Here is a 13,541-nt window from a genome sequence, read left to right on the forward strand (position 1 = left end):
TATACAGGAGATGTCCAGGTTATACCGGCTGTACATATATAATTATATACAGGAGATTCCCGGGTTATAGCGGCTGTACATATATAATTATATACAGGAGATGCCCAGGTTATACCGGCTGTACATATATAATTATATACAGGAGATGTCCAGGTTATACCGGCTGTACATATATAATTATATACAGGAGATGCCCAGGTTATACCGGCTGTACATATATAATTATATACAGGAGATGTCCAGGTTGTACCGGCTGTACATATATAATTATATACAGAAGATGCCCAGGTTATACCGGCTGTACATATATAATTATATACAGGAGATGTCCAGGTTATACCGGCTGTACATATATAATTATATACAGAAGATGCCCAGGTTATACCGGCTGTACATATATAATTATATACAGGAGATGTCCAGGTTATACCGGCTGTACATATATAATTATATACAGGAGATGCCCGGGTTATAGCAGCTGTACATATATAATTATATACAGGAGATGCCCAGGTTATACCAGCTGTACATATATAATTATATACAGGAGATGTCCAGGTTATACCGGGTGTACATATATAATTATATACAGGAGATGTCCAGGTTATACCGGCTGTACATATATAATTATATACAGGAGATGCCCAGGTTATACCGGCTGTACATATATAATTATATACAGGAGATGCCCAGGTTATACCGGCTGTACATATATAATTATATACAGGAGATGCCCAGGTTATACCAGCTGTACATATATAATTATATACAGGAGATGCCCAGGTTATACCAGCTGTACATATATAATTATATACAGGAGATGTCCAGGTTATACCGGCTGTACATATATAATTATATACAGGAGATGTCCAGGTTATACCGGCTGTACATATATAATTATATACAGGAGATGCCCAGGTTATAACGGCTGTACATATATAATTATATACAGGAGATGCCCAGGTTATACCGGCTGTACTTATATAATTATATACAGGAGATACCCAGGTTATACCAGCTGTACATATATAATTATATACAGGAGATGTCCAGGTTATACCAGCTGTACATATATAATTATATACAGGAGATGTCCAGGTTATACCGGCTGTACATATATAATTATATACAGGAGATGTCCAGGTTATACCGGCTGTACATATATAATTATATACAGGAGATGCCCAGGTTATACCGGCTGTACATATATAATTATATACAGGAGATGTCCAGGTTATACCGGCTGTACATATATAATTATATACAGAAGATGCTCAGGTTATACCGGCTGTACATATATAATTATATACAGGAGATGTCCAGGTTATACCGGCTGTACATATATAATTATATACAGAAGATGCCCAGGTTATACCGGCTGTACATATATAATTATATACAGGAGATGTCCAGGTTATACCGGCTGTACATATATAATTATATACAGGAGATGCCCGGGTTATAGCAGCTGTACATATATAATTATATACAAGAGATGCCCAGGTTATACCAGCTGTACATATATAATTATATACAGGAGATGTCCAGGTTATACCGGGTGTACATATATAATTATATACAGGAGATGTCCAGGTTATACCGGCTGTACATATATAATTATATACAGGAGATGCCCAGGTTATACCGGCTGTACATATATAATTATATACAGGAGATGTCCAGGTTATACCGGCTGTACATATATAATTATATACAGGAGATGCCCAGGTTATACCGGCTGTACATATATAATTATATACAGGAGATGCCCAGGTTATACCGGCTGTACATATATAATTATATACAGGAGATGCCCAGGTTATACCGGCTGTACATATATAATTATATACAGGAGATGCCCAGGTTATACCAGCTGTACATATATAATTATATACAGGAGATGCCCAGGTTATACCAGCTGTACATATATAATTATATACAGGAGATGTCCAGGTTATACCGGCTGTACATATATAATTATATACAGGAGATGTCCAGGTTATACCGGCTGTACATATATAATTATATACAGGAGATGCCCAGGTTATAACGGCTGTACATATATAATTATATACAGGAGATGCCCAGGTTATACCGGCTGTACTTATATAATTATATACAGGAGATACCCAGGTTATACCAGCTGTACATATATAATTATATACAGGAGATGTCCAGGTTATACCAGCTGTACATATATAATTATATACAGGAGATGTCCAGGTTATACCGGCTGTACATATATAATTATATACAGGAGATGTCCAGGTTATACCGGCTGTACATATATAATTATATACAGGAGATGCCCAGGTTATAACGGCTGTACATATATAATTATATACAGGAGATGCCCAGGTTATACCAGCTGTACATATATAATTATATACAGGAGATGTCCAGGTTATACCGGCTGTACATATATAATTATATACAGGAGATGCCCAGGTTATAACGGCTGTACATATATAATTATATACAGGAGATGCCCAGGTTATACCGGCTGTACATATATAATTATATACAGGAGATGCCCAGGTTATACCAGCTGTACATATATAATTATATACAGGAGATGTCCAGGTTATACCAGCTGTACATATATAATTATATACAGGAGATGCCCAGGTTATACCGGCTGTACATATATAATTATATACAGGAGATGCCCAGGTTATACCAGCCGTACATATATAATTATATACAGGAGATTCCCAGGTTATACCAGCTGTACATATATAATTATATACAGCAGATGCCCAGGTTATACCAGCTGTACATATATAATTATATACAGGAGATACCCAGGTTATACCAGCTGTACATATATAATTATATACAGGAGATGCCCAGGTTATACCAGCTGTACATATATAATTATATACAGGAGATGTCCAGGTTATACCGGCTGTACATATATAATTATATACAGGAGATGTCCAGGTTATACCGGCTGTACATATATAATTATATACAGAAGATGCCCAGGTTATACCGGCTGTACATATATAATTATATACAGGAGATGTCCAGGTTATACCGGCTGTACATATATAATTATATACAGGAGATGCCCAGGTTATACCGGCTGTACATATATAATTATATACAGGAGTCGGAGATGTCCAGGTTATACCGGCTGTACATATATAATTATATACAGAAGATGCCCAGGTTATACCGGCTGTACATATATAATTATATACAGGAGATGCCCAGGTTATACCGGCTGTACATATATAATTATATACAGGAGATGTCCAGGTTATACCGGCTGTACATATATAATTATATACAGGAGATGCCCAGGTTATACCGGCTGTACATATATAATTATATACAGGAGATGTCCAGGTTATACCGGCTGTACATATATAATTATATACAGAAGATGCCCAGGTTATACCGGCTGTACATATATAATTATATACAGGAGATGTCCAGGTTATACCGGCTGTACATATATAATTATATACAGAAGATGCCCAGGTTATACCGGCTGTACATATATAATTATATACAGGAGATGTCCAGGTTATACCGGCTGTACATATATAATTATATACAGGAGATGCCCAGGTTATAGCAGCTGTACATATATAATTATATACAAGAGATGCCCAGGTTATACCAGCTGTACATATATAATTATATACAGGAGATGTCCAGGTTATACCGGGTGTACATATATAATTATATACAGGAGATGTCCAGGTTATACCGGCTGTACATATATAATTATATACAGGAGATGCCCAGGTTATACCGGCTGTACATATATAATTATATACAGGAGATGTCCAGGTTATACCGGCTGTACATATATAATTATATACAGGAGATGCCCAGGTTATACCGGCTGTACATATATAATTATATACAGGAGATGCCCAGGTTATACCGGCTGTACATATATAATTATATACAGGAGATGCCCAGGTTATACCGGCTGTACATATATAATTATATACAGGAGATGCCCAGGTTATACCAGCTGTACATATATAATTATATACAGGAGATGCCCAGGTTATACCGGCTGTACTTATATAATTATATACAGGAGATACCCAGGTTATACCAGCTGTACATATATAATTATATACAGGAGATGTCCAGGTTATACCAGCTGTACATATATAATTATATACAGGAGATGTCCAGGTTATACCGGCTGTACATATATAATTATATACAGGAGATGTCCAGGTTATACCGGCTGTACATATATAATTATATACAGGAGATGCCCAGGTTATAACGGCTGTACATATATAATTATATACAGGAGATGCCCAGGTTATACCAGCTGTACATATATAATTATATACAGGAGATGTCCAGGTTATACCGGCTGTACATATATAATTATATACAGGAGATGCCCAGGTTATAACGGCTGTACATATATAATTATATACAGGAGATGCCCAGGTTATACCGGCTGTACATATATAATTATATACAGGAGATGCCCAGGTTATACCAGCTGTACATATATAATTTTATACAGGAGATGTCCAGGTTATACCAGCTGTACATATATAATTATATACAGGAGATGCCCAGGTTATACCGGCTGTACATATATAATTATATACAGGAGATGCCCAGGTTATACCAGCCGTACATATATAATTATATACAGGAGATTCCCAGGTTATACCAGCTGTACATATATAATTATATACAGCAGATGCCCAGGTTATACCGGCTGTACTTATATAATTATATACAGGAGATACCCAGGTTATACCGGCTGTACATATATAATTATATACAGGAGATGTCCAGGTTATACCAGCTGTACATATATAATTATATACAGGAGATGTCCAGGTTATACCGGCTGTACATATATAATTATATACAGGAGATGTCCAGGTTATACCGGCTGTACATATATAATTATATACAGGAGATGTCCAGGTTATACCGGCTGTACATATATAATTATATACAGGAGATGCCCAGGTTATAACGGCTGTACATATATAATTATATACAGGAGATGCCCAGGTTATACCAGCTGTACATATATAATTATATACAGGAGATGTCCAGGTTATACTGGCTGTACATATATAATTATATACAGGAGATGTCCAGGTTATACCGGCTGTACATATATAATTATATACAGGAGATGCCCAGGTTATAACGGCTGTACATATATAATTATATACAGGAGATGCCCAGGTTATACCAGCTGTACATATATAATTATATACAGGAGATGCCCAGGTTATACCAGCTGTACATATATAATTATATACAGGAGATGCCCAGGTTATACCGGCTGTACATATATAATTATATACAGGAGATGTCCAGGTTATACCAGCTGTACATATATAATTATATACAGGAGATGTCCAGGTTATACCAGCTGTACATATATAATTATATACAGGAGATGCCCAGGTTATACCGGCTGTACATATATAATTATATACAGGAGATGCCCAGGTTATACCGGCTGCACATATATAATTATACACAGGAGATGTCCAGGTTATACCGGCTGTACATATATAATTATATACGGGAGATACCCAGGTTATACCAGCTGTACATATATAATTATATACAGGAGATGCCCAGGTTATACCAGCTGTACATATATAATTATTTACAGGAGATGTCCAGGTTATACCAGCTGTACATATATAATTATATACAGGAGATGCCCAGGTTATACCAGCTGTACATATATAATTATATACAGGAGATACCCAGGTTATACCGGCTGTACATATATAATTATATACAGGAGATGCCCAGGTTATACCGGCTGTACATATATAATTATATACAGGAGATGCCCAGGTTATACCAGCTGTACATATATAATTATATACAGGAGATACCCAGGTTATACCGGCTGTACATATATAATTATATACAGGAGATGCCCAGGTTATACCGGCTGTACATATATAATTATATACAGGAGATGTCCAGGTTATACCGGCTGTACATATATAATTATATACAGGAGATGTCCAGGTTATACCGGCTGTACATATATAATTATATACAGGAGATTCCCGGGTTATAGCGGCTGTACATATATAATTATATACAGGAGATGCCCAGGTTATACCGGCTGTACATATATAATTATATACAGGAGATGTCCAGGTTATACCGGCTGTACATATATAATTATATACAGGAGATGCCCAGGTTATACCGGCTGTACATATATAATTATATACAGGAGATGTCCAGGTTATAGCGGCTGTACATATATAATTATATACAGAAGATGCCCAGGTTATACCGGCTGTACATATATAATTATATACAGGAGATGTCCAGGTTATACCGGCTGTACATATATAATTATATACAGGAGATGCCCAGGTTATACCGGCTGTACATATATAATTATATACAGGAGTCGGAGATGTCCAGGTTATACCGGCTGTACATATATAATTATATACAGAAGATGCCCAGGTTATACCGGCTGTACATATATAATTATATACAGGAGATGCCCAGGTTATACCGGCTGTACATATATAATTATATACAGGAGATGTCTAGGTTATACCGGCTGTACATATATAATTATATACAGGAGATTCCCGGGTTATAGCGGCTGTACATATATAATTATATACAGGAGATGCCCAGGTTATACCGGCTGTACATATATAATTATATACAGAAGATGCCCAGGTTATACCAGCTGTACATATATAATTATATACAGGAGATACCCAGGTTATACCAGCTGTACATATATAATTATATACAGGAGATGCCCAGGTTATACCAGCTGTACATATATAATTATATACAGGAGATGTCCAGGTTATACCGGCTGTACATATATAATTATATACAGGAGATGTCCAGGTTATACCGGCTGTACATATATAATTATATACAGAAGATGCCCAGGTTATACCGGCTGTACATATATAATTATATACAGGAGATGTCCAGGTTATACCGGCTGTACATATATAATTATATACAGGAGATGCCCAGGTTATACCGGCTGTACATATATAATTATATACAGGAGATGCCCAGGTTATACCGGCTGTACATATATAATTATATACAGGAGATGTCCAGCTTATACCGGCTGTACATATATAATTATATACAGGAGATTCCCGGGTTATAGCGGCTGTACATATATAATTATATACAGGAGATGCCCAGGTTATACCGGCTGTACATATATAATTATATACAGGAGATGTCCAGGTTATACCGGCTGTACATATATAATTATATACAGGAGATGCCCAGGTTATACCGGCTGTACTTATATAATTATATACAGGAGATACCCAGGTTATACCGGCTGTACATATATAATTATATACAGGAGATGTCCAGGTTATACCAGCTGTACATATATAATTATATACAGGAGATGTCCAGGTTATACCGGCTGTACATATATAATTATATACAGGAGATGTCCAGGTTATACCGGCTGTACATATATAATTATATACAGGAGATGTCCAGGTTATACCGGCTGTACATATATAATTATATACAGGAGATGCCCAGGTTATAACGGCTGTACATATATAATTATATACAGGAGATGCCCAGGTTATAACCAGCTGTACATATATAATTATATACAGGAGATGTCCAGGTTATACCGGCTGTACATATATAATTATATACAGGAGATGTCCAGGTTATACCGGCTGTACATATATAATTATATACAGGAGATGCCCAGGTTATAACGGCTGTACATATATAATTATATACAGGAGATGCCCAGGTTATACCGGCTGTACTTATATAATTATATACAGGAGATACCCAGGTTATACCAGCTGTACATATATAATTATATACAGGAGATGTCCAGGTTATACCAGCTGTACATATATAATTATATACAGGAGATGTCCAGGTTATACCGGCTGTACATATATAATTATATACAGGAGATGTCCAGGTTATACCGGCTGTACATATATAATTATATACAGGAGATGCCCAGGTTATAACGGCTGTACATATATAATTATATACAGGAGATGCCCAGGTTATACCAGCTGTACATATATAATTATATACAGGAGATGTCCAGGTTATACCGGCTGTACATATATAATTATATACAGGAGATGCCCAGGTTATAACGGCTGTACATATATAATTATATACAGGAGATGCCCAGGTTATACCGGCTGTACATATATAATTATATACAGGAGATGCCCAGGTTATACCAGCTGTACATATATAATTATATACAGGAGATGTCCAGGTTATACCAGCTGTACATATATAATTATATACAGGAGATGCCCAGGTTATACCGGCTGTACATATATAATTATATACAGGAGATGCCCAGGTTATACCAGCCGTACATATATAATTATATACAGGAGATTCCCAGGTTATACCAGCTGTACATATATAATTATATACAGCAGATGCCCAGGTTATACCAGCTGTACATATATAATTATATACAGGAGATACCCAGGTTATACCAGCTGTACATATATAATTATATACAGGAGATGCCCAGGTTATACCAGCTGTACATATATAATTATATACAGGAGATGTCCAGGTTATACCGGCTGTACATATATAATTATATACAGGAGATGTCCAGGTTATACCGGCTGTACATATATAATTATATACAGAAGATGCCCAGGTTATACCGGCTGTACATATATAATTATATACAGGAGATGTCCAGGTTATACCGGCTGTACATATATAATTATATACAGGAGATGCCCAGGTTATACCGGCTGTACATATATAATTATATACAGGAGTCGGAGATGTCCAGGTTATACCGGCTGTACATATATAATTATATACAGAAGATGCCCAGGTTATACCGGCTGTACATATATAATTATATACAGGAGATGCCCAGGTTATACCGGCTGTACATATATAATTATATACAGGAGATGTCCAGGTTATACCGGCTGTACATATATAATTATATACAGGAGATGCCCAGGTTATACCGGCTGTACATATATAATTATATACAGGAGATGTCCAGGTTATACCGGCTGTACATATATAATTATATACAGAAGATGCCCAGGTTATACCGGCTGTACATATATAATTATATACAGGAGATGTCCAGGTTATACCGGCTGTACATATATAATTATATACAGAAGATGCCCAGGTTATACCGGCTGTACATATATAATTATATACAGGAGATGTCCAGGTTATACCGGCTGTACATATATAATTATATACAGGAGATGCCCAGGTTATAGCAGCTGTACATATATAATTATATACAAGAGATGCCCAGGTTATACCAGCTGTACATATATAATTATATACAGGAGATGTCCAGGTTATACCGGGTGTACATATATAATTATATACAGGAGATGTCCAGGTTATACCGGCTGTACATATATAATTATATACAGGAGATGCCCAGGTTATACCGGCTGTACATATATAATTATATACAGGAGATGTCCAGGTTATACCGGCTGTACATATATAATTATATACAGGAGATGCCCAGGTTATACCGGCTGTACATATATAATTATATACAGGAGATGCCCAGGTTATACCGGCTGTACATATATAATTATATACAGGAGATGCCCAGGTTATACCGGCTGTACATATATAATTATATACAGGAGATGCCCAGGTTATACCAGCTGTACATATATAATTATATACAGGAGATGCCCAGGTTATACCGGCTGTACTTATATAATTATATACAGGAGATACCCAGGTTATACCAGCTGTACATATATAATTATATACAGGAGATGTCCAGGTTATACCAGCTGTACATATATAATTATATACAGGAGATGTCCAGGTTATACCGGCTGTACATATATAATTATATACAGGAGATGTCCAGGTTATACCGGCTGTACATATATAATTATATACAGGAGATGCCCAGGTTATAACGGCTGTACATATATAATTATATACAGGAGATGCCCAGGTTATACCAGCTGTACATATATAATTATATACAGGAGATGTCCAGGTTATACCGGCTGTACATATATAATTATATACAGGAGATGCCCAGGTTATAACGGCTGTACATATATAATTATATACAGGAGATGCCCAGGTTATACCGGCTGTACATATATAATTATATACAGGAGATGCCCAGGTTATACCAGCTGTACATATATAATTTTATACAGGAGATGTCCAGGTTATACCAGCTGTACATATATAATTATATACAGGAGATGCCCAGGTTATACCGGCTGTACATATATAATTATATACAGGAGATGCCCAGGTTATACCAGCCGTACATATATAATTATATACAGGAGATTCCCAGGTTATACCAGCTGTACATATATAATTATATACAGCAGATGCCCAGGTTATACCGGCTGTACTTATATAATTATATACAGGAGATACCCAGGTTATACCGGCTGTACATATATAATTATATACAGGAGATGTCCAGGTTATACCAGCTGTACATATATAATTATATACAGGAGATGTCCAGGTTATACCGGCTGTACATATATAATTATATACAGGAGATGTCCAGGTTATACCGGCTGTACATATATAATTATATACAGGAGATGTCCAGGTTATACCGGCTGTACATATATAATTATATACAGGAGATGCCCAGGTTATAACGGCTGTACATATATAATTATATACAGGAGATGCCCAGGTTATACCAGCTGTACATATATAATTATATACAGGAGATGTCCAGGTTATACCGGCTGTACATATATAATTATATACAGGAGATGTCCAGGTTATACCGGCTGTACATATATAATTATATACAGGAGATGCCCAGGTTATAACGGCTGTACATATATAATTATATACAGGAGATGCCCAGGTTATACCAGCTGTACATATATAATTATATACAGGAGATGCCCAGGTTATACCAGCTGTACATATATAATTATATACAGGAGATGCCCAGGTTATACCGGCTGTACATATATAATTATATACAGGAGATGTCCAGGTTATACCAGCTGTACATATATAATTATATACAGGAGATGTCCAGGTTATACCAGCTGTACATATATAATTATATACAGGAGATGCCCAGGTTATACCGGCTGTACATATATAATTATATACAGGAGATGCCCAGGTTATACCGGCTGCACATATATAATTATACACAGGAGATGTCCAGGTTATACCGGCTGTACATATATAATTATATACGGGAGATACCCAGGTTATACCAGCTGTACATATATAATTATATACAGGAGATGCCCAGGTTATACCAGCTGTACATATATAATTATTTACAGGAGATGTCCAGGTTATACCAGCTGTACATATATAATTATATACAGGAGATGCCCAGGTTATACCAGCTGTACATATATAATTATATACAGGAGATACCCAGGTTATACCGGCTGTACATATATAATTATATACAGGAGATGCCCAGGTTATACCGGCTGTACATATATAATTATATACAGGAGATGCCCAGGTTATACCAGCTGTACATATATAATTATATACAGGAGATACCCAGGTTATACCGGCTGTACATATATAATTATATACAGGAGATGCCCAGGTTATACCGGCTGTACATATATAATTATATACAGGAGATGTCCAGGTTATACCGGCTGTACATATATAATTATATACAGGAGATGTCCAGGTTATACCGGCTGTACATATATAATTATATACAGGAGATTCCCGGGTTATAGCGGCTGTACATATATAATTATATACAGGAGATGCCCAGGTTATACCGGCTGTACATATATAATTATATACAGGAGATGTCCAGGTTATACCGGCTGTACATATATAATTATATACAGGAGATGCCCAGGTTATACCGGCTGTACATATATAATTATATACAGGAGATGTCCAGGTTATACCGGCTGTACATATATAATTATATACAGAAGATGCCCAGGTTATACCGGCTGTACATATATAATTATATACAGGAGATGTCCAGGTTATACCGGCTGTACATATATAATTATATACAGGAGATGCCCAGGTTATACCGGCTGTACATATATAATTATATACAGGAGTCGGAGATGTCCAGGTTATACCGGCTGTACATATATAATTATATACAGAAGATGCCCAGGTTATACCGGCTGTACATATATAATTATATACAGGAGATGCCCAGGTTATACCGGCTGTACATATATAATTATATACAGGAGATGTCTAGGTTATACCGGCTGTACATATATAATTATATACAGGAGATTCCCGGGTTATAGCGGCTGTACATATATAATTATATACAGGAGATGCCCAGGTTATACCGGCTGTACATATATAATTATATACAGAAGATGCCCAGGTTATACCAGCTGTACATATATAATTATATACAGGAGATACCCAGGTTATACCAGCTGTACATATATAATTATATACAGGAGATGCCCAGGTTATACCAGCTGTACATATATAATTATATACAGGAGATGTCCAGGTTATACCGGCTGTACATATATAATTATATACAGGAGATGTCCAGGTTATACCGGCTGTACATATATAATTATATACAGAAGATGCCCAGGTTATACCGGCTGTACATATATAATTATATACAGGAGATGTCCAGGTTTATACCGGCTGTACATATATAATTATATACAGGAGATGCCCAGGTTATACCGGCTGTACATATATAATTATATACAGGAGATGCCCAGGTTATACCGGCTGTACATATATAATTATATACAGGAGATGTCCAGCTTATACCGGCTGTACATATATAATTATATACAGGAGATTCCCGGGTTATAGCGGCTGTACATATATAATTATATACAGGAGATGCCCAGGTTATACCGGCTGTACATATATAATTATATACAGGAGATGTCCAGGTTATACCGGCTGTACATATATAATTATATACAGGAGATGCCCAGGTTATACCGGCTGTACTTATATAATTATATACAGGAGATACCCAGGTTATACCGGCTGTACATATATAATTATATACAGGAGATGCCCAGGTTATACCGGCTGTACATATATAATTATATACAGGAGATGTCCAGGTTATACCGGCTGTACATATATAATTATATACAGAAGATGCCCAGGTTATACCGGCTGTACATATATAATTATATACAGGAGATGTCCAGGTTATACCGGCTGTACATATATAATTATATACAGGAGATGCCCAGGTTATACCGGCTGTACATATATAATTATATACAGGAGTCGGAGATGTCCAGGTTATACCGGCTGTACATATATAATTATATACAGAAGATGCCCAGGTTATACCGGCTGTACATATATAATTATATACAGGAGATGCCCAGGTTATACCGGCTGTACATATATAATTATATACAGGAGATGTCTAGGTTATACCGGCTGTACATATATAATTATATACAGGAGATTCCCGGGTTATAGCGGCTGTACATATATAATTATATACAGGAGATGCCCAGGTTATACCGGCTGTACATATATAATTATATACAGAA

Source organism: Anomaloglossus baeobatrachus, chromosome 5, assembly GCF_048569485.1.
Source record: "Anomaloglossus baeobatrachus isolate aAnoBae1 chromosome 5, aAnoBae1.hap1, whole genome shotgun sequence".
Taxonomy (NCBI): Eukaryota; Metazoa; Chordata; class Amphibia; order Anura; family Aromobatidae; genus Anomaloglossus; species Anomaloglossus baeobatrachus.